This window comes from Anas acuta, chromosome 16, assembly GCF_963932015.1.
Source record: "Anas acuta chromosome 16, bAnaAcu1.1, whole genome shotgun sequence".
Taxonomy (NCBI): domain Eukaryota; kingdom Metazoa; phylum Chordata; class Aves; order Anseriformes; family Anatidae; genus Anas; species Anas acuta.
The window spans coordinates 7,594,128-7,618,334 of NC_088994.1; the positions used below are offsets into that span (position 1 = coordinate 7,594,128).

General features: G+C 44.9%; 1 protein-coding gene across 3 annotated transcripts in view; it reads right to left on the minus strand.

Moving 5' to 3' along the window:
• The window catches only part of NDRG3 (NDRG family member 3), a 55,202-nt gene extending 41,019 nt beyond the window's left edge, over window positions 1-14,183 (minus strand). The window contains exon 1 of one of the 3 annotated variants that reach the window (XM_068700233.1): window positions 14,071-14,183. The gene's annotated coding sequence lies outside the window, so the exon portion shown is untranslated. The remainder of the gene's footprint in view (window positions 1-14,070) is intronic. The other 2 variants (XM_068700230.1, XM_068700232.1) reach the window with 2 other exon arrangements.
• Between the last annotated feature and the right edge of the window lie 10,024 nt (window positions 14,184-24,207).

Genomic DNA, 24,207 nt, shown 5'->3' on the forward strand with positions numbered 1-24,207 from the left:
TGTAATTAGTCAGGTGTATTGTGTTATAACAGATGCCAAACCCAATCGGGTATATCATATTAGTTTCAGCAAACACCAGGGAACTGAAGTGTGGATTATTGTCTGAGCCTCCTTCCCAGTAATTTAAGCCAAGGAGTTTTCGCTGACTGCTGGAGCGGTCTCAGAGCATACACAGAGCATAACACAGTTATCAGATAAGCTTCTGTAATGCACTTACTCTGGATCATGTGCAATACTTAAAAAGTGAAGTGATAACCCACCTTCTTACACAACATCCCCTCACCAACCCAAGAGCCTGATTCAGCCTTAGAGCGTTGGCCTCTCCCAGGGAACGAGGGCCCTGAGGCCACAGATTCACACCACAGCTCAGCAAATGTGGCAACCCTAGCACAGCGTGGGTTAGCTAGGAACCACTACCAGACCTTATCACCCCCACCCCTACTCCAGGAACCACCACCAGACCTCGTTCCCCCCACTTCTTTCAACCTCTGAATATCTTGCAGTAAAATTTGCAGATTGAGGTAATATCTTTTATTCAACTAACTGCGGGAGGAGGGTCACAGCTTTTGAGACTGTAAGCCCTTCTCCAAGTCAATGTTAAACAAGTCCCAAAGCACAACTCATCTGTCTGAATTTATGTTTACACCGATCTCCCTCTTTACAATTAAGTAAAATAAGGTACTCTGAATCAGTATACAATGGCAAGAAATTAATTTTGTCAGCGAATGCATGAACACAAAACCACACAGGTAACAAACCACAAACAAACAGCACTTGAACACTAGAAGCGTGTCCTGGTTGAAATGGCTGATGTCTTACAGACAACTCACAGCAAAAGCAGAACGAAGGACAGACACATCGGTCTTCCCACTCAGGAAGAGTTTCCATGAAGCCAAAACCTTCTCCCTCAGTGACTCCTTTTCTAAATCCCACAGACCAAACCCAAAATAACACTGGTGTCATTGGATGGTGCTTTACTCTTGTCCTGCTTCTGCAGCAGGTGAAGCTGGAACTACCTGCTGCAGCTGTAAGCGTATGACACCATCCTTACTGACTTTGGCAGTAAGCCTTAGCTCTTGATACTGTAGATATTTAATATTCCAGTAACAACCCCAAAACACTGGCCACCAGGCAAGGCTATATATTGTAATCTGTAAGGGCTGTATTTGACTTTACTGGGTATTTGCACCAAAACAGCTCATTAAGAAGTTCATTGTTTTTGCCCGGCAAATAAAAGATCCAAGGGGCTGTTTCAGCCAGGCTTTATAGCTGTGCTCCAACATTAAAGAGGATTTCTCTTACAAAAAGAGCTCTAGAGCTCAGCTTTAAAAGCACTGTAAACAGCGATCTGATGAAGCATTAACTGCTGAATAAATGAGCCGAAATCCAGGGAACTGCGCCAAGAGATTAAAATCTCAATGCCAATGAGAAATGAGGAGGTCCTGCCCCCACTTCATGAGAATCTGACTTTGTTTTGAGCCTGTTACCACTATTTTCATGTGATGGTCTTGGTCTTTTAATTGGAAGAGACAGTGAATAATTGGTTCACATTCACTCCTGCCTACTAAGACTTTATATGTTTCCATTACAATCCCTTCAAAGAGATCTTTTTAAGACTGAAGAGTTTGTATCTATTTATCATCTATTTATTAGTATAAAAAAAGACAGGGATCTCCTGGAAAGAGTCCAGCAGAGGGCCACAAAGATGATACAGGGCCTGGGCATCTCCCCTACTAGGAAAGACTGAGAGACCTGGGTCTGTTCAGCCTTGAGAATAGAAGACCGAGAGGGGATCTCATCAATGTGTATAAATATCTGAAGTGTGGGAGACAGAGGGATATGGCCAACCTCTTTTCAGTGGTCTGTGGGGACAGGACAAGGGGCAATGGCCACAGAATGGATCACAGGAAGCTCTGCACCAACATGTGAAAGAACTTCTTCACGGTGAGGGTGACCTGGAAAGTCAGAGCTCATCACCGTATACACGAAAGGGGGGGGGGAGCTGTTCTTCAGGTTCTTCACTACATTGATTTTAAAATCCTGTTTTATTACTCAGTCCCATAGGATTTGTCCATTTCTCTTCACAGGTAGCTCATGTTTGTTGTCATAAATAATTTACTTTTTAATCAACAGACACTGTCATTTCTGTTACCTCTCTCCCATCTCCCATTCGAGAGGCAGGAGACCTTTTCTCCATTAACACCAGCGACAGGACCCGCGGGAACGGAGTTAAGCTGAGGCAGGGGAAGTTTAGGCTGGACATCAGGAAGGGGTTCTTCACATAGAGAGTGGTTGCACACTGGAACAGGCTCCCCAGGGAAGTGGTCACTGCACCGAGCCTGACTGAATTTAAGAAGAGATTGGACTGTGCACTTAGTCACATGGTCTGAACTTTTGGGTAGACCTGTGCGGTGTCAAGAGTTGGACTTGATGATCCTTAAGGGTCCCTTCCAACTCAGGATATTCTATGATTCTATGATTGATTTATTTTCCCAAATTTCACTTCTCTGTGCCTTTGGCCTCTTCATTGCCTGTGGTAATGAGTAACACTGTGAAAACACTGTTTAAAGTAAATCTTCCTTCTGTCCAATTTATAGATAAAGTTTTATTGCATATCCCAACGGTCTCAGAATGCTGGTTGTTCTTTACTCACCTTCTATCCCATTCATGCTTTCATAAAACTTCGTTAATTTCCTTTGTCCTCCCAGTGGCTCCCTTCCAAGGTGCGAAGTCCTAAACTACTTGATGTCTCCTCATTTTCTTATTCCATGCCTTTGTTCCTTCTTTATTTCTCTTACACTTCTACACTGAAAGAACTTGCCAGAATAATTATGCTGATAATGAAGTCCAGTGTAGATCATGTCCAAAATTTTAGTGCCCTATAGGAACATTTTTCATGCTTCTACAGAAATATATCAGTTTCTCTAAGGAAACATGCCTCAGTACTTTCACACACCTTTACAAATCAAATGTGCAGACAACCTTCTCTGTAATGCCTTGCTTTCCTCTGCTTTCCAATTTCCTTAGCACAGACAGCTGAAAAAAAAATTCCTCTGAAAACTGTTGACTTTGCTAGGGTAAATTTTTGGAAAAATCCCCTGAATTGGGATTTTTTTTGAGAATTGTTGGAACAATTTTTAATGAAACATTTTTATTGAAAGAAGCTCATATTCTTCTCCCTCAAGCTGAGCTTTTTTTTTTTTTTTTTTTAATTAGTCCTTTCATATGCATTTTCTGAATTTCTCTATGAGCTATACTAGGCTTGAGCTCACTGCCTGTTGGTAGTAAGAACCAACTCAGCATGATACAAAAACACAGAAGAAAACTGCAACTATACACTTTTAAAACCAAATTGAGCATTACAGGCACACAAATATTACTGCAGCAGCAGCTGCTCTGAGAAACATCTGCAAGTCAGTGCAAGTATTTGGGGACTCTTACAGAACAAGTTAAAACAAAGATTCCTATAGTCCAGTCTGGGAAGCATGTCTCCAGTACTGGTTTTTCTCTTGCAGCAACTATTCAAACCTTACAGATCCAAATACACGTTAATACTTTCCCAATATCTCTTTCCTGCATCAGCAGCCCTGGAACGCAAGCAGGAACAGAAGCAAAACCCAGCAGCTGCAAACCAAGAGGAAAGTGTCCATCCACAACAGCAGATAAGTGCTAGGCTTGTTTAAGAGTTTCAGGTAAAAGATAGGCACAGAGATCAGTTGCAGTACTGCAGCTGTCCTCCTGCCCAGAACAGGGTAAAGAATTAATGTCATCCCTCTCCCAAGCCATGCTGGCACTGAAAGGTGCCATTTCTCTTGGTTCTTGGGTTTGCACTGAATAACTTTAGCTTAAAGAAACGACCAGCACTTTCCATCGTAATCTGATACACTGGCAGCCCTACTCCTGTTAAATATTCACCTGTTATACGTGCTTTGTTTTTCCTTTAAGTGAAGCTTTAATCAAGGGAGAAATGCGGAAAGACCTTTTATTACCGAGTCCCCAGTAACAGAACTCATTGTTCTTCCTCTTGGCACAGAGAGAGGAAGCACAGCGCTGCCTAACCAGACCCTTACCCGTGTAATGATGGCAATCACTAAATCCTGCTTGTGAAAAGGTACAGGCTGTCCTTCTGGAGATACGAGAGCTCAACCCCTACAAACCATGAGTAGAGAAGCATGCCTGTGGATAGGAGTGAACCATCTACTCACAGCACAGAAATCCCCGCCACCTTTGACTGTTTGGCCAATTTGCAAGCAGCAGATAGATCCCCATCCTCTGACTGCTGTGCCTCGGGAGTTCAGCCACACACCAGAGCTCCCGACCCAACCTCCACTTGTACGTTTCTCTTGCCCATCTGCTTACTTCCACAGATGCTGGAACCACGCTGAAGGACACAGGCACTGCAAAACGACTCCCTTGGTTTACTGAAAGGCAAGTGTCAGTCTTGAAAGCCGTGGCCCCAGTCTAGGAAAAGTGATTTGGAATCACCACTGCTGGGAAGACCTTGGGGTTCTTCTAAAAATGCAGCACAAAGTTTGAGCACTGGAACGGGCTGCCCTGAAGAGAAGTTGTGGAGTCTCCTTCTTTGGAGATGCTCAAAACCTGCCTGGCTGCGATCCTGTGCAACATGCTGTGGGTGACCCTGCTACAGCAGGGGGGCTGGAGCAGATGGTCTCCGGAGGGCCCTTCCAACCTCCCCCATTCCGTGATTTTGTGTACGATAAGACAAAAATACTTCAGATTTCACTAAAGGCAGTGTTTCAAGATTGTAACTTCAGTTCAGAAAGTCCTTCCTCATTGGTAACTTCGGCAATATTAAGACTATATTCCCTTAAAATCATTTTTAGGCCAACGAGATGACTGATGATGGTTTCTACATAAGCAGTTCATTTTAACGTGGAGATAACGACAAAAATAGCACCGCAAGTGCCATGTTTACAATCAATCCACAGACTAGAGTGACGTTTGAAGGCTAGAGATCTGAGAAAATGTTAATGTAGCACATCAAAGAAATCAAACTAAGAAAAGCAAGACACCCGCACTACCACATTTCTGTTCAGATAATTAATGCTCCAGTCCTGAATTATCTTTATGGTGCATATTGTTTCAAGCCATTTTAATCTTTTCCCACCATCTTCCCCCAGCACCTACCTACCTTCTACCACCTACCTTCTACCACCTACCAAATAATCAGAGAAGAAGAGAAAGTGAAAATATTTACATGCTTTGGAGACCTGCGTAAAGGCTAAGTAACACTTTTGCCTGAACAGTCCTCATTTTATGAAAATGAAGGACTGACAGCAGTTATCCTACCTTTATGTGAAGTCATAAATTCATATCCATTTTTACTATGAATTTCTTCAAAGGGTGTAATACCACACAATGAAGCATATTCAATTCTTATTTTTTCTTTTCCTTGTTTTAAGATAGCTTAAACTTCTCTAGCTGATTTCATGTTTTCATTTATAAGAAAATGCTGCCTTTATTAAAGAAGTACAAAGCAGTTTAACTTAATAGAAAAAACAGTTATCTTGTGAAAGGACAAAGGAAATCCTATGCTATCCTATCACTGACAAAAAAAGCTAATGCTCAGTGAATTCCTCCTCCATCCATCTGAGAAATCCCATGCAAAGCAATTTTAAAAGCTGGCATTTTGAAGCTTTCTTGGGCTTGTTTTGAAACCTGAATAAAACATCTTTTTAAATGAGGGAAGAAAAAAAAGCGGTAGGGTTTTTTCAGACCGCAACAGCTCCACAGGACAGACAAGGGCAGTGCTGCTGCTGGCAGCAGGGCTGAAGAGGCGGCTGCAGCTCAGCCCCAGGCAAGGCGAGCAGACAGCAACCTGCAGTCCCTGCCCCTTCCCGAGGCACCTTCCTCTCTGCTTTTGTAAGTCAGGGACAGACACCCAGACCTGGATTCTTGGCTATCCACAGGATTCGACTGTCCTCCAGGAATTCTGCTCCCCACGGTGTATCACTGTTAATAAAAAAGCAGGATTACAGACTTCTAAGAAGCCTTTAGGGGTCACTGCACTGCCAAGAAAAGCTGCTATTAGCCAGGAAATATCATTTTCTAACACCGACTAACACTGCCAAAAATGGAAGGTGTTCACATGGAACAGGCAAAAGACACCCCTCCTGCATAACCAACTGGTGAGCTTTGCAAATTATTTTGAAGACACTTTTTATACTGGTGAGAGTGGCGGCATAATTACAGTGGCCCAGAATTACACTTGAAAACACTTAGTTTGGACAATTACTACCAGGCATAACAATAAAAGCAATTTCTCACAGCACAAACCAAATTGCTGTCAGAAGGGCCTGGTGGCCTGACTGTACCATTACGCTAGGGAGGCTTCTGTAGCACGCACGTGGCCAGACCACAATGGCACTGAGGCGGTTGCTTCCCAGATTTTGAAAGGCTGCTTTGATACATGGGTACGGGAACTGTTCAGAAATCAGTAATCCTCAGCAACAGTGACTGTCAGTCAGGATACCTAGAGCTTGGGAATCACAGCTGACATTCCTATGTATTTGCAAAGATTTTGTGAAGACAGCACAAGAATGCACATCACACAGAACACAGTGATTCCTATTTGAGATGCATGAACAGGAAACAAAAACAAAAATAAAAAGACAGCAAAGAACACTTTTTTTAAAGAGTGTTCTGCATCTGCAAGTATCACACCCAGAAGTTAAACATAAGTAACCCTTCTGAATGCATAAACCAGGAGAAGTACCAGTGGTTAATGTATTCCACGATTTGCAATTCTGCTGAAAAGATCAGAGGCCGCTTTGGTGAGCAAGAGACAACAACAAAAGTGCCATCATGACTGGAAGCAGGACTTAGACTTTGTGTTGTTTGTGGCATTTTAGGAAAAGTTTTCCTCAACTTTGTGATCCCCTGGAATCCCAGTTACTTTGCACCAGCACCTGCTTTGCGTGGTCAGCCCCACGGCCAAGTCCGGGAACAGAACAGCCACAAACCCCCAGACCATTTAACACCAGTCACAAGTGCACAAATTAAGTGTCCAAAAAGTGACAAGTACTCGAGTTCTGCTCAGTGGGTGCAGCGTTTCTGCTCTGTGTGGTCAAAAGACTTTTCTTAAACCTTCACTCATGACAAGATGAAAGTTTCCCTGAGCTGAAAGTTCCCAGGCTGAGGTGGGCTCAAGTCGCTGCAGCACACTCACCACACCTCCCTCCCCTCAGAGGTGGAAGCCTAACAGCTTTATTTTCTTCTTTAAATATTGCACTAATAACAAATAAAAACACAACTTTGCTGTCCAAAAAAACAACACGCTTTAACTTCTTGTAAGAAGAGGTAATGTGAACTTCTTCACTAACTCATTTGCACAGACAAAGCTACTGTGTCCCCTGTGCTTTCGTATCCACTCTGCTTGAACACTCCAGGCCATTTTTGCCACTCAGACTTTTGCATTAAAATCTTTATGACGATGGGCCAGCAACTGAAAAGCTGCAGTCCCAGATTACGCTGACTCCTCAGTCAACCATCAGTTACATGGCCTAGTAATGCAAAAGCACGGTACGCAGGTGTACCAGACACTAGGAGATGACAAACATTGCGCTGTAACAAGGCAGCATTCACAGCCTGAGGCGGGCACACGTGAGGTCCCATAAAGCAGCCACCCTTTTGTTTCTCCCTACACCACAAGAGCAGCTATAAGCATTTACTTCATGTAGGCATTGCAGCATATAACTCGCTTCAGAATACTTCACCTTCCTTTAAAGCACTTGAAAGGTGCTTACTGGCAGGCAGAAGCCCATGGGCCTGGTGATCCCACAGCTCAGCAGCAAACACCAAGGCACTTCCCCGGCCTCCCCAGGTCTCACAGCCAGTGGTACCTGCAGCAGCTGGGTCTGACATTTAGTCCTAAAAAGGACCAAAAAAGCTTTGGAACGAGGCAAAGGAGCTCTTTGATTGACACTTTTAAAATAGCATTTCCAATTACTTATTTCTCTTAGAAATGTCAGGAAATTATCATTTTGTTCCATGGCTGACATAATCCACATGGAGGTTTTCACTGAGTGCCATCCCTGGGGCTGCAGGAAAGCCTCAATGGCTTCATAAAATGAGAAACAAGATCCCCAGCTTTCCTGAGCACCCAAAGAACCGTACATGGCAGCCTTACCCTAAATGAAGGAACAAAGACTCCATAACAAGGACTTTTGCTTTGACAAAACTCAGTCAGAGCAAGCTACATCAGCAAAATAGCAGCGCTGGTGGCACACAAGGGTTGACAAAGGCCCCCGCAGCAGCAGATGAGCACACACCCGCAGGAGCTCCCAGCACCCAGCCCGGCACACAAACCAGGCAGCACCTGACTGGGCTGAGCAGAAAAGCAAGCTTTGACCCTGCCGCTCCTGAACCCCACGTTCCTTCGTGGAAAACAAGACACAAATCCACACACGAGCCTTCCTTTTTGTGGAAGGAAATGCACCACGCCAAGTCATCTAACTATGTATTTACACAAGTCCATTTTTTTTTCTTTTTACCTAGGCAAAGGTAGAAGCACATACACAAGCTGAGAAAAACAGCCTTCACCAGCTCAACGATACATTTCAAGTCTATCATAGGCAAAAGAAACCTTTAAAAACAGAAACACCTGATTTTAGTTCTCCACACAGAAAGACAACCCCCAGAAACCGTCAGCAGGGCACTGTTATTACATAGTTCATGACAAGGCAAGTGGTGAACCTGGATATGAATTTTCCAGAAGACACCTCAAAATCCTACTTAGTGATCAGAAATTTCATTATAGAACTGTACTGTTTGTATTTAGGAAACTTAAAATCCAGAATAATTCTAGACCTTACAAAACACAAGAGCATCTGTGGCAAAATTTGTTAATATCCATTTACATACTTTTGAAATATTTACCATGCAATTGTTTAAAATAGAACAAAGTCCATATCCAGGATAAAGAATAACACTAGATCCCTATTGACTTACATAAATGCACAAAAACCCCTCGTTCACTGTCTTTAAGAAATTCCAGGTATCAACCCCCGGTCAGTTTGTTTTTCTGCTTCAACACAGTGGAAAAGTCTAAGAAGCAGTCACAAAATCTATCTAATTAGTACCTAGGTGTGATTCATACACCAAGTCAAACTAATCTAACTACAGCATCAAATTCATGCCAATTTTGAAATAAATAGGGCAAATCTGTGCACTGACACATATACTGCCTTCAGTCCAGACTACAGCTGAGCCTGTAGGGTCACAATTTTAATCAGCAGCAGCAAGCTCAGAAACGTGCATTCATCTAACTGAATTGCTTCTAATTAAATCCACATATTTGTATGCTATCAGGACGTCAACACTAAATCAGTATTAATTTATAATTTGTTGAGTTCATTTCAAGCTAGATCTGCTCCCAGGCTCAGATCTTCACACGGCAGCTGGAGGGAGCCGGCAGGGCTGCAAGGACAACTGCTCCAGTGTCTGCTTACAGCAGCGATGGGACCACAACACATGGTCACACCCAGAGAGCTCAGCAGTTACAGGAAAACTGGGAAAGCCCATGCCTGGACTAATAGCTAGCTGGAAAACAGATGACAGCACAGGGATAAATGGTTGATTTTCACGCAGGAGGGAGACATCCAGGAGCCTTATGCAGTGCTCTGCATTGCACTCTGTATTCATGAACGGTCTGGAAAAGGGGGCAAAAGCCTGCTGAGGATACAGGCTATTCTGACAGGAGAGATGAGGGCTGACTGAAGAACTGCAGAAAAACCCTATGAGACTGAGTAAACGGGAAATAAAATATCAGATGAAATTCAGTGCAAATAAAGTAGCACACAGGAAAAAAAAAATCCTAATTTGACATGTAAAGCGATGTGCTCCAAACTGATATTAATACTCAGAAAGTCTTGCTGGAATCATGACTAACTGATAAAACCATCAGCTCACACCCCTTCAACAGTTAGAAAAGAATAAAGCTAACATTAGGAAATGATTAGGAAAGAAATGGATGTAAACTACCACATAAAGCTGTAGTATGCCTGCACCATAAATCTTGGATACAGCCTGTTCCCTCATTTCAAGGGGACACAGTGGAAATGGAAAACATTTCTAAAAGGGAAACAGGGTTTGAAAAGATAAACAACGAGGAATAATTGATTAGGCTAGGGCTCTTCTGCCTGGAAACAGACATTGCTGCAGTGACATATGACAGAAGTCTATAAAATCACCAGCCGCACGGAGAAGGTAAACAGAGATCAGTTGTTCACTGCTTCAAACAATACAAAATTTCATATAAAATATGAACTGAAGGTAGCAGCTGTCAGGTTCGAAATAAAAAAGCTGATGTAATTAGCTCCTACAGCATTATTCTGTGCTCTGGAAAGCCTCCCCTGGGATGCTATAAGTTTAAATGTACTACAGATATAGGCAGGTTCACAGAAGAAAAATACATTAAATGTTATGTAAATAAATGAGAACATCTACCTATTGACATCCTAGACCTGACGAGAGATAAGAGGGCTCCAATAAAGGCATATATAATGTGCCCTGACCTTATGCTCTTTTCTAGGTATCCCTTTTAGTGACTGTCAAGAATGAATAGCAGAATGGGTGTTTCCACCTGATTCTGAATCTGTTCGTATACCATAAAAATCAATTCCACCTCTGGTACTCCTCAGCCCTCCACTGAACTCATTCAACTTGCTTACCTGGCAAAAGTTGGTCTTCCGAAGAGCAGGGGCTCAACGGGTTCAGGACAACATCCAGTAAGTGCTGGAGATGCTACAAGGCAGGGCAAGAATTTGACAAGCCCTTTTCCTTGCCAACTGGCCAATAGATCACTTAAAGATCTAATATGCAGCTTCACCACCAAAGTACAGATGAAAATGAGGAGGCAGATTGCTTATATCCTCTGCTCAAACACCCAGAGAAAAGCTACAATTAAGCTCTTTTGAAAGAAAAAAAAAGAGGCTAATTTCTTATTTTTTTTAATCCAACTGGTAATTATGAATAGAATCAACAGTCTGGTTTACACACAATTGAATAGTAAAGGTTTCTTTAAAATGAAACATTGCAACTATAACCTGCACCACATGAAAAGTAAGGAACATGCCTTCAGTGAACTATAACCTGTTGTAAATACAGAAATGCATCCAAGTCTGCTAAGGAGCATAGCCAAATGAAAACAAAGTTATATCTTTGCATGCTTCCTGCAGCGTCAATTCGATCATTATGTTAAACAGTGCCACATTAGTCACAGAAGCCAAGGGGATATCAACAGACAGAATAAGATGAGTGATCAATAAAAATATATTACTAAAAATCCAGGAAGACCATTTGCAATTCAGAATTCACAAGAAGAAAACTGAAGGCTAAGTGAAATTATTAAAATCTCTCATCATCTCTGATTTGCACAATAGAGGCTCTCACCCAGCCATTCCCATGTCAGGACCACGTAACCACCGCCTTGCTTAAGAATTCACCTGATCTGGCCAGAATACTGAGACTTCCCAGGGGAACACAACGTAGAATTTCATCATTCCTCCCAAACTACATTCATATTAAAAGTGAGACCACTAAAATGCATTAAGACATACACCAGAAAATTTTTCTTCAACATTATACTGAGAAACAGTAGCAAAAATACTCCTCCGTTCTCCTCTATCATGGATTAAATCAGGCTGCAATAATTACAGACACAAGTAGCCTTAATCAGCACTGTGCAACTGTCCAACACGAGGCTTAAGAGTTGTAAGCAGTGGAAGCATATTTACTTATATCCAAGATACATCTGGTAGATGATAAGAATAAAATAAACCCCAATAACAGGAGGTTACGGTGTCAAGCACTGACTACAGCTACAGGTATAGAATTCACTGAGTGTATGTATGGCTTTCCCTTTTTCAGGAAATGAGAGTAGTAGCAATCCTGGTGAGCTACTATTTCTGAGAGTGACATTTAAATAATTCAAAACAAAAATCTGTATTCCATTACACATGAAAACCAAATACAAAATTTTAAGAGCTGATTTTTCTTTTTTTTTTTTTTTTTTAAGTGTACTTAGACAATATTATGACAACAGTCTTTTAAGCTTCATCACAGTGCCATACCTATGTATTATACCTTTACTATAATGATTACTTCGGGCATGCAACAGAGTAATGTTTAAGACTGAAAACTGTCTTAGTAGCATCTTCCACATAATTTCATAGTATATCTTCAAGAGAACAAAACATGTTGTACATAACAAAGCCTCTGAAATCTAACATTTTTCAATGGAAAACATAAGTGTAATAATAAATTTAAAGATCCTGTTATGCATGACCAATGTGAAACACAAGCTGCAAACGGAAGCACTGAAGGATTTCTGAAGGTGATCTGAGATCAGGTAAACACAAATTAAGAATGTTTGTTAACTTAAATTATTTTTTTTTTACCTAACATATAAAACGGGTAGCCAGGAATAAAATTAAAATTTCCAACAATGCTGCTTCCAGCAGCTGTTTAATTATCACTTAATCCAGCTTCTACTTCTGCAAAGGCAAGCACCTCAGTGAAAGCCAGCTATAGCCCACACTAAGTTTCTGGCCTCAGCACAGCCAGTTTTAGTACTTCTTTGAAACAAACTAAGTTCCAAAATCCCAAACAAATAAAATTGGAATAGTCATTCTCACTCCTGAGCCCTCTTCACAATCCCAGTCCCATGACTAATAATCCAAACGAACCCTAAAGGTTACCTCGTTTCTTCAGCAGTCTGCCTCTAGTTCAGTCCCATTTGAGTGTGGGACACACATCTGGTAAGTTCTGCTTCCTAGTCCAGTTCACTTATCTGACAGGAAAGTTCCAAGCTGTTACTAAACTCAGCTTAGATTTTACATAACCTATTAGCTTTTTGCCATGGATCTCTATGTCAGGGCTAAGCATAGTTTGACTGGTGTTTGGAAGACTGTTGCCCTCTTGTTCCTATAGAAAAGGACAGGCAAAGCCAAAGTGACGAGCTCCATCATCCTATCTGAACACAGGAGAGTCATGAACGTGCCTGGCAAAGGAAGAGAAGTTGATTCTCCTCCACTTGCACACCCATCATCTCGGCACTCAAGCACAAAACCTCTTCTGGGTTTCCCAGATTTAACTCACTGAACTCAACAGACCTTTCCTACTCCCTGGAGCAAACTGACCAAGTTGTCCCACTTCTGCTACAAACTGGGACCACGCTCTGCATGCTGCGACGGCCCCATGCCACGGCTGGATCCCGTACTGCTTCCAGGCTCCCCAAACCTGAGAGGAACAAACCAAGAACTGGCTCAGACACCGGGCTCTGACTCCACAACGTCCCCCGGTGCTGCTGTGGGGTCAGACGGCAAACCCCACTCCTCCAGGTCGCCCATGACACTGCTTCTTCTGTAACCCGGGCACCTTCTGCATGGGACTCGCAGCTCTGATTTCCATGCCGATGGAAGCACCTGGCTTCACTGCAACGTTTGGGATTGCTCCCCACGACTGACATTACATCAAATAAACGGACATCGACCTGAAGCCATGACGCACTTCAGCTAACGATTATTTCTTTCACAGCCCATTCCTTCCCTATTCATACAATGACAAGACCCTATCGAATTGAAGAAAAAAACGTTTTTGTTGCCCAAAAGAAACAAAGACCCCAGAATTTCAAGACACGAGCACCCTCACAGAAAAACACCGAGCGCGGTAAGGGGCAGCCCGGGGCACCCCCAGCGCCTCGCTCCAACGCCCAGCGCCATCCCCACGAGAAGCCAGGGCGCCTTTCGCAGCCGGTTGTGTTCCTCCCCGGCGAAGCCCGGATTATTTCCCTCACAGCCCCGGCACAGGGAAGCAGCACTCAGCCCCCCCCCCTTCCTCCTCCTCCTCCTCCTCCTCCTCCTCCTCCTCCTCCTCCTCCCGCGGGCACAGCCGCCGCTCGCCCTCCGCCCGCCCGCTGCCCGCCACCTCCTGCCACCCATCGCCTCGGTGCCGCGGAGCTCGACAACCACAGAAGCCGCCCACAACGCGGGGCTCGGCGCCGCTCCGCTGCGGGCGAAGCCCCGGCCCGCGGGCGGCCCCGGCGCTCACCTGCACGGCGGCACCACAGCAGCTCCGGCCGCCGCGGCATGGAGGGGGGGGGGGGGGCGCTTTGCGGCTGCGCGCCGCGCCGCGGGGCTGCACACGCGCACGGCTCATGGCGGGGCTCGGGACTACAAAGATGGCGGCAGCGCCATCTCGCGAGCCGCCCGTGTGGCGCCGCCTCCCGCCCGCGGCTGAGGGGCTGTGGGCAGCGGCGGTTGGTGGACTGCGTTTGTACAGACAGCGATAAAAGGCGCCGCTTGGGTCCTCAGGCTGGACGTTTGATGGGGAGACGGTGTGGCAAGCACCGTCTTTCAAGTTGACTTGAATATTAAACCCTTTTTCCTGTTGGCTGCATTGGAGGAGTGCGCCTATGTAAAACAGTCGTTGTGGCCCTTCATCCGAGACTGTTTCCCGCCTCACTGAAACGCATTTTGCTGCACAGTGTTTGTAACAAAGGGACTTGGACACTTCTGTAGATGTTGAGCCACGCTCATCAGCCTGTCTCTTTGTGCAGCGCTTTCTCAGCACCCTCTGGTCTATGAGTCCAGGCTCAGTTCTTCCTTGTGGCCTCTTCATCTCTATTCCTTTCACTCTTGCACAGTGATATTTTGAAAACTTAGAACACAAGAAAACTTCCTTTACCAGCTCAGTCTGCTGCCAAGTCACCACTGAAGATCTCATCATCTGAAATCCCAGCTAGACACACACCTGGGCACAGCAGTGAAAACAAGCTGCAGTATGTCTCGCTTGGTACAAGGTAGGTTGTTCTAGGGGAGCACAGTGCCACCTTCCCAGTGTAAACCAACACATGCAACATGTAAATGTGAATGTTCAAGGGAGCCCACTCTGAGGTCACAGTTATTCAGCCCTGTACCTACTGACAAATCCTGGTGCTGTATTCCTTTCACAGATGCTATGAGCGTAACTAAACCAGAGCACGTTTTGCACAAAACTTGTTATTTGCAACTGCAAAGAGTGCTTTCACTATTGCTGCTTTCCTGGCTCTTTGGGAATGTCTTAAAGTAAAAATACTTGGATCCCAGGATAGCAAGGCATCCCCAGCTCCTCTCACCTTAACCTTAGTATGGGCCTGCACCAAACGTTTGAAAACTAGGTATTGCCCGAACCTAATCCATGTTCTGGTTTCTGGTGCCACCCAGTGGTCCTACATCCTGCTTCTAGCTCCGTTCTTAATTACGTGGAGGCTGTTACTGAATAGCCCTTGGGGGAGGGGAGGCAGGGAGGAGGGACTGTATGCAGGTAAGTAATTCCTGTGTATATTCGCAGTAGAAGAAGAAACAGCTGTGAGCGATCCTGGCACTGGGATACTGGCATTGTACCCAGCATTACAGTGTCCAGTACCCCTTTCTTGTTATCTTTTAGCCTCAGCCCATTCTTATATCACTGCCCTGAACTGCCTGCAAAATCCTGCCACCTCACAGCACTACCTGTTGTTACTTTATCACCTTCTCACACTTATCAGTTATTTCTAGCAATTTCTCATGTCACATGTCACAGTCATTAATTTTTCCCACCCTGCATTTTGGGTAATTAACATCCCTGTAAGCATGCAGACAAGTCTAGTCCTTTGGCCCCATTTGTTACATGATGCTTCCCAGGTCATGGGTGTAGGCAGCAGAATGGAATATGTTTGTTATCTCTCCAGCTTCCGTTGATGGAATGAGCCTACTTTTGGTCTGGATCCTGGCCTGGCCTGCAGATCTGAGCAATCTACTGCAGGTCACTGCATTGAAGGCCAAGTCAAGTCTGCTTTCTGCAAAGGAGATTCAGTTCAGCACCACAGTGTTAGGCAGTGTTACGTACTCACAAGTCTGGAGACAAGTGCTATTCCATTTTGCCAGCTGTGATTAGTATGATGCTCCCAGCACAGCTATTTGTTTACGGTGCACCTGTGCCTGGTTTTGCCAGGGCTAAATACTGGAATTGAGGCACCTGTGGTGATCATCTCTCCCGTACATTTCCCAGTTTGGCCCAGACATCTGCTCTTTCTTTCAGGGAATTGCCAAAAAGATAGTGGGATTCAAAACATGTATATATCTCAGGTAGGCTGGCTGCTCCCTGAAGGATGGAGGAGCCAGGAGCTGAGCAAGGTCAAGGCAGGGAATGATACCAATATTTCATACCCACGGTGAGTAGCTTGTCTCTGGGACAGACACCTTCTGTGTGTGCTGTAGCTTGTTTTCTGGACCCATTTCCCTTTGTTCCTGACAGGACTCCCTGGAGAACCCCTCAGCCTGGTTCACTGTTTTCCCCTGTGGCTCATGGGGGCTCTCAGGGGACTTGTTAGCAGTACCTGGCTCTGCCCGTTGTGCTCAGAGCCTGTGGGACTGCTGCAGTGGTGAAGTGCTGCCTGCACTGAAGTAACCCTTAGCTCTGTCTGCAGCTGACTTGCTGCTCCCTGCAGCTCCTCACGGCCTGATTGCAGTAGAGTTGTCTGGGAAATAGAATAAATAATCCTTCATGTTGCTAATAATTCATCAGTCTTTCTCAGCAGTTGATTCCCCATTAATTGTGTTTCCCTACCTATTTTCTTCTCAAGCACCTGTTTCAGGTTTGGTCTAATAACGAATATGACTTCTGCTCACCAACCTTATCTCAGCAGAGCAATGAACTTATTCACACTCTTTTTATATATAGGCACTTTTTTTTTCCATATAAAAACAAGTAGAGTTACATACCTAGTGGCTGTGCACTTCTTGCACAGGCCTGATCTGTGCACTTTTACTGCATTTCTCAGAGAAGGGACTGTTCATATTTTCTCCCAGAGAAGACATTAATAAAAAGGACTCCTTTTGGAAATGGCTTACGGAACTTTATACTGTTCTGTTGGGGATTGAATGCAGTAATAACCATGTTGCAGGTGTGAGTGCTGGGAAGTGGGGGGCCATCTGGCCATGAAAGCAGTTGGAGTTGTGGTTTCTCGATGCCACTGCAATCATTCAGTCCGGTGTCAGCAAAGAGGTGCCCTGTGCTGCTGGCACAGCGTGGCTCTGGGCTGAGGCACTGAGGGAGATGGGGCTCTCAGTTGAAACCTGGATGGGCCAGATGACTTTAAATCATGAGAATGTGGGTGGTTGTTTATTTCTGAACAAGCATGGTGTAACTACAAACATTCTCAAGTCAGCCTAAATTCTTCAAAAGTCTTTGGCAGAATGTTTTTTTGTTGCCAAAACATATAGTACAGGTCAAAATACTAAAACTGTCCTGAGATGGTATCGTATTTTAATTCAATTAATTAATTTTAAAACATTTTAGAAGAATTAATTGTCCCCTACTAAGTGATAATGCTGCCTTAAACCAATGTAATCCTCATCTACCAGTTGTGCAATGTGCACATCCAGTGTAACCAAATGCTTGGAGTGTTTGTTTGAATTCAGAGAAACTTGTATTTAGAAAATAACAACAGCTAATATCTAGTCAGTCTCTGTCAGCCTCTCCTATGCCTAATCCAAGTCAGATTTTCCTATACGCTGATTTTTTTCATCACAGTTAGAGCATCTTCTCTGCATATTTGCATCATTTCTCTCAAAGGAGAGGGTGTCTGCCAGAGATACTGGCTTTAACAAAACAGATTCCCCTTCAAGGAATCTAATTCCACTAGAAGGCTACTGTGAGTGGTCTGATTCTGCAGGTAGTTCAAAATCTAACATTTTTCCTTCAGATAGGTTTTGTGACAGCATGGAAAGAAGCACGTAGCATATGTAGCTGCAGTGCAAGGTTATAGGAACCTATTCCATTATTTTTCCATTTGACTCATTTGAATCATGACTCATTTGAATCATGGAAGGCCATCCTGGATGGTGGATGGCTTGTTTTCACCAGGTGCCAGGAAGGGACAGCACGGATCTGGCAACAGCCTGTGAAGAGCTTGGGGCTAATCCTTAGCAGGCATTTTTGTCTTCTGTTGCAGTAGCCGGGGGAACAGCGGGGTACAAACATAACTACGCCATCCCTACATACACACGCCTCAGCAGGTTCATTCAAACCCACGGGGCCAATGTGTTTTCCCAGGCCTTTGTGCAGAGAGTGCTGGTGACTGGATCCAAAGGGCAGAGCTCCCATGGCAGCAGCAGCTGGAGCCTGCTTGCGTGCAGGAGCTGCCTGCAGGCCTGCCTCACCCTCATGGAGCTCTCCTGCTGGCTGCATTTTTCAAGCATCCTGCCAAGCTATGGAAGTCGTGATTGCTCATCTTCAGCCACAGATGGGAAATGTGGAAAGGCTGCACTGTGAGGCCAGAGATAGCTGGAGGATGGCAAGCCCCCAGGCTAGCAGTAATGCAAGAGGACCTGATGTGAGGAGGTGTGTTTCCAAAGCAGCGGACTGCTCAGGTCTGGTAAGCTCACTGTGTGGTGCGCTGGCTTTAAAGGGAGCCCTGGGCTTGAGCCTGCTGCTCCAAGAACTTGTGCAAAAAGCTGCTCTTTTACTGCATGGCAGAGAAAGAAGAAAGTGTTAAAGACAGTGCGCTGAGAGCAGGATTATGAAGTTGCTCTCTACAAAGCTTGTTTCTTTATGTCAAAGCCAAGAGTTCACTTATGTCTTTCTGGGGCTTTCATAAAAGTGAAAGAGTTGAAAGGAGCACTCTTATTTCATTGGCATGTTGAAAAACACTTTCCACATCATCACTGCACATCCATTGAGTTGACTAGTGAGACGTGTACGTGGGTGAATACTGCTTTACGGTAGAAAAAAAGGGCAAAATACAATGTTGGCTGCTCTGGTTTTTCAAGGCAGAAAGCTAACCTGGGTGGGCTAGACAGTTTATGGTTGAGGGATACAGAGTACTAGTGAAAGGATTATATACCTGCTCAGCAGCTCCACTGAACATGGAAAATACTTCCACTCGTTTTCGGCACAACCACGTCTCTGCCCAAGCCGTGCTCTGTCCCAGGCACAGCAGCTGGGATTGCCAGCAATACTAGCAAACAGGGATGGCACCGTGTCTTCCAGCCTAGAAAACAGACAACACCATTTTCCACTATTTCCTCTAGAAACCCATGCTTTTTCTTCTGTAAACGTGTATTTGTTTGGCATTTATTTTCTGTGTTCACTACCTAGTAGGGCTAATGGAAACTAGAGCAATTAATGCTACGTGTGTGTGGTGTAAATGCCTGAAGTAACTAGGAAAATAAAACTAACATTCACACTTTTAAGGAAAAGGTACAGCATTGAAGAGGCTTTCAGGGTAGGGCATAACTACATTATCTGAGCATTCCCTAGGCTCCCAACCTTAGATGCTATCGCGCTGGGGAAACTTGGTGTGCTAGCTCTAAGGAACACCACTGAGCATAGAGTGGAGTGGAGACACCACGGCTAGGCTCTGTAATCAGGTGGGGCCTCGATTGTTCTTGTGCACAAAGCTGCACTTTTTGCCACCCTAAGCCAAAGACCTGTCATGTTTTGACAAATGCTGTACCCTAGTGTACTTTTTGCTCATTATAATATCATTATAATACCAAAACACACCTCCATCCCAAAAGCTACCCGCCTCCAAGGTGCGACCACCCCTCACTGAGCATGCGCTCTGAATTTCTCGGAGCCTATTACTTTAAACGGAAACGGGAAAACTTTACACCAATCATAACTAAGATATGCTTGACTAGAGCCACTCAAGCTCCACCTAAAAGATAGAAAATAATATAAATTGGCCCAAGAGAGAGGGGATGTTAGGGAAGATACCATCGTCAGGGGAGATACCATCCCAAGGACATACAACATCCTTAGGACCTCCTGACTCCTGGGATCAGTCGACGGGCTGAGCCTCTCTTCCCCCCCCATTGGGACGCCTTTGGGTGAGATCTGAATATTTGCTTATAAATCTCTATAGAGTCTTTGATCCTTTTAACGCGTTTATTTCTAGGCTGCGCACCTGTAACACCTAGAACACCTAGAACACACACCTAGAACACACCTAGAACACACACCTAGAACACACCTAGAACACACACCTAGAACACACACCTAGAACACACACCTAGAACACACCTAGAACACACACCTAGAACACACACCTAGAATACACACCTAGAACACACCTAGAATACACACCTAGAACACACACCTAGAACACACACCTAGAACACACCTAGAACACACACCTAGAACACACACCTAGAACACACACCTAGAACACACACCTAGAACACACCTAGAACACACCTAGAACACACCTAGAACGCACCTAGAACACACACCTAGAACACACCTAGAACACACCTAGAACACACACCTAGAATACACACCTAGAACACACACCTAGAACACCTGTAACACCTGTAACACCTGTGTATTTCATGCATACTAGCTTGCTTTTGCAGATAGTCACTATCACCGGCAATCCAAAAGAACCTGATTATCTGTTGCTGTAATAAACCATACTTGATTGCATTGTGATAGCTCTCATTAATGCAACTAGGGTGAGGGTGGTTATCTGTGATAGTTCAGTGTTCTGAATCTAACCAGACCCCCAGACGGTTAATGCATTGTTGGTGAATGTCTGAACGGACCCCCAGGTGGTTAATACGTTTTTGGTGAATGTCTGAGCGGACCCCCAGGTGGTTATTACGTTTTTGGTGAATGTCCGAACGGACCCCCAGTTTTGGTGAATGTCCGACTGGTTCAGTACTCTGAATCCAACCGGGCCCGTAACGGTTAATCAGCTACACCCCTTTAACGCGACAGTGTGCCTGAAAATATGTCTACGTATCAGCACATAGTAAGGGGATACTACATATAAGTAACAGGAAATGTGAGAGTTTAACTGATGAACACTGTTCTTAAATATTTTTTCCTGTAGAACTCTAAGCGGGACAACAACACTAGGGTTATAATAAAGGACAAAATAAAATCTTCACAAGACACTGGGAGTATTGTTTCAAGGTAAAAGAGCAGGCTGAGGGAGTAGCTAAAATATCTAAATTTATATATATGTATATATGCATATAAGCAAATTGGTATGATTATAAATGTGCATATTATATAAATGATATGATATTGTACATGATATGATATTTACAATATGTTATATGTTACAATGTTACATTATGATATGTTATATGTTATAACACATTATAGGTACATACGTTATCTGTACAATATATAGAACTGATGTGGGTATCGAATGAACTGAATGTATACTCCTGGAAGCAGTTTAGATCGGAGCTTTGAGCTGGAACTATGCTCAATATGTGCAATAATTAGGCAATTAAAACACAAATGATAGAAGAAAGCCAATAAGAAAATGCAAGGTGCAGCATAATTAGGAGCCGATAAAATGCACATAAAATGGAGCAGTGGTCCATTTCTGGGCTCCTGACGCTCAGAAGCAGCAGCAGGCCATTCAGTCACTCACACGCAGCACTGCACCGTCCTTTCTGCCTACCAGAAGCCCACTGGACAAATCTGGAGTCTAATCAGCCTGGGCAGAAGCAGCCTGCTGCTCACAGGGCTCAGAGCTGGGTTAGAAGTGGGTGGCTGTGGTCAGGGGCTGCACGCTGGGTGCACAGGGTGGGATGCTGCTCCCAGGTACCAGGAGCGGGTGGTGGGAGAGGCAGGGCCTGGGAGCAGCAGCTGGATGCAGGTGTGAAGATCAATTTCTCCATGAGGCCTGGGGCCAGGATAACCCCTGTATCTGTCTGGGTGCTATCCAAATGCACATAGGTTGATGCTGAGAGAAAACATGAAAGGCTTTCAAACAGGCAGCTGAAGCTTTTGCATTGCTGTTTACTACAGAACAGTTTAGGGCTATTCCCACACTGCGACTTCTCTGTATGGGGAATGAGTCAGCCACAAAATCTGCTTTGAACTGAAATCAGTAGAAGAAATCTTAAGACAAATTGCTCATAAGAAGGAATTGCTAGCACCAGATCATATTCACTCCTGAACTGCAGCCTAAGCAAGAAATTAGTCACCTATCTGCTTATGTAACCATAAAGCAAAACTTCCTTGATAGAAGAGGACTAGGACATGGCAAATTTGTATGTAACACTGTTCTTTAGCGTGGCTCTGAAGGGATTTGGAGAACTACAGCCTGTTGAGTTTCATGTCTCTAACATGCCAATACATGGAAACTATGAAAAATAATGTAATTTATCAAAATATGGGAAAATATGTAAAATCATGAAGATTTGCTGCTGTGACTTAACCCCTGCAAGCAGCTCAGCACCATCCAGCTGCTTGCTCAGTCCCCACACAGCGGGAAGGGGAGAGAACCAGAGAGGTACAAATGTGAGACCTTGTGGGCTGAGATAAAGACATCTTGCTAGGTAAAGCAGAGTAACAACTGGTTAAGTACTAACAGCAAATGAAAAACATGATCCAGGCAACATGTCTGGCTGTTTAGGTCAACACCCATACAGATAATTCCATTAAGCCAAATGCGCTCAATGAAATTCAATTGTCCTACTCATCTGTGCTGTCTACTTTGCTGATATTACAAAAACTAATGGCAAAACTGTTGGCCTACCTCTGATCATAAGATCCTGAGCTATGCTAACTACAAAATTTTGTGAAATAATAAAGATTTAATTATAACTACAGCTTAGTGCTGTCCTCATTCTGCCCAGGATCCCTAAAAATCCTGTCTGTCCCTGTAGGGTTGGGTGACAGCTGCCTGGAAGTTGGCCTGGGAACCAGGGGCATCCTCGAGGGTTGCAGGCAGGACAGTCAGTGCTGGTGAAAGGGACCATAGGCAAAACCCATGCCCCTGCACTTCTGGAATATAAATGATCAAAGAGGAACAGGCAAAGATGTGATTTGAGCATTTCTGAGCACTCCTTTGTACCTACCCCTTTGCTCATTTATACTCACCTTGTAGGTAAAGCACTGGTTTGCCATCAGTCTGGTCCCTGTGCCAGGAAGATCTCACTCTGAGTAATCTTCCTCCGTGGTTTTCCCACTTGCAGTGCCCTGAGGCTCCTTTGCTTCCCTCCAGACCTTGCCGCAGTGGTAAGATAACGTCACCACAACTCTCCTCCGTGCAGCCCCAGCTGGGAGGTTCGTGGTGCCTTCAAAGCAAATGGGGCACCTGCTAATATCAATTTATTCAGGCCAAGGGGCTTGCAAAGTTGTGTGAGCACATGCCTCGCTGTGCTGTTCATCCTGCACCTGCACTGACCCTTCGATGGGCAATGGCCATGTGGTCAGCATCACAACAGGCACCCAGGATGGAGATATTCCCGAGTGCTCCAACACCAGTCCCACTGTGCCTGCGCTGTTTTTGGCTGTGATAAAGTTAATTTTCTTCACAGTAGCTCCTATGGTGCTGTGGTCTGGATTTGTGATGAAAGCAGCGTTGATAATGCATAGATGTAGCTGTTGCTGAACAGTGCTTACACTGAGACAAGGTCTTTGCTGTTTCTCACGCTGTCCTGCCAGTGAGCATGCTGGGGGTGCACGGTGTTCTTCTTGCTGGGAGGGGACACAGCCAGGACAGCTGGCTCCAGCTGACCCATATTCCAGGTCATGCGATGCCGTGTTCAGCAAGAAAACCGGTGGGGAAGTTTTACAGGGCTGCCAGGGCTTGGGGACTGGCTGGGCATTGGCCAGCTGGTGGTGTGCAATTGCATTTTGCATCATGTGTTTGTTTTCTTTCTTTTTGTTTGTTTTGCTTTGTTTGATTTCCTCTTTTTACTTATCGTACTGTCCATATCTCAACCCACGAGTTTTCTAACTTTTGCCTTTCTAATTCTCTTCCCCCTTCCCATGGAAGCAGGTGAGCGGCTGTGTGGGCCTCACCTGCCCACCAGGTTAACACACAGCGGGGTTAACTCAGGCTTTCGCTTGGAGACTGAACCTGAATCCTGCAGCTGTGCAGATGGAGACTTGCTGTCAGGGAAAGAAAAGAAAGCAATGGGAACTTTTTTTTGCAAAACTGCTTTTTGCCCCGAACACCACAGAACCACGCTGCTGAGCAGGACTGCACCCCTCGGGGCGATCCGGAGCTTCCCAGCGACAGCCCCGAGCGAATCCTCGCTGTGACCGCCCCCGCTCGCTGGCAGCCCCCAGCACGGAGCTGCCGCGCGGCCGCCGCCGCGGCCCCTTTAAGAACGAGAGGGCGGTGGAGGCGCCGCCGCGCCGGACTGCGCAGGCGCGCGGCTCTCCCCCGCGACTTATTTGGCGCTGCCC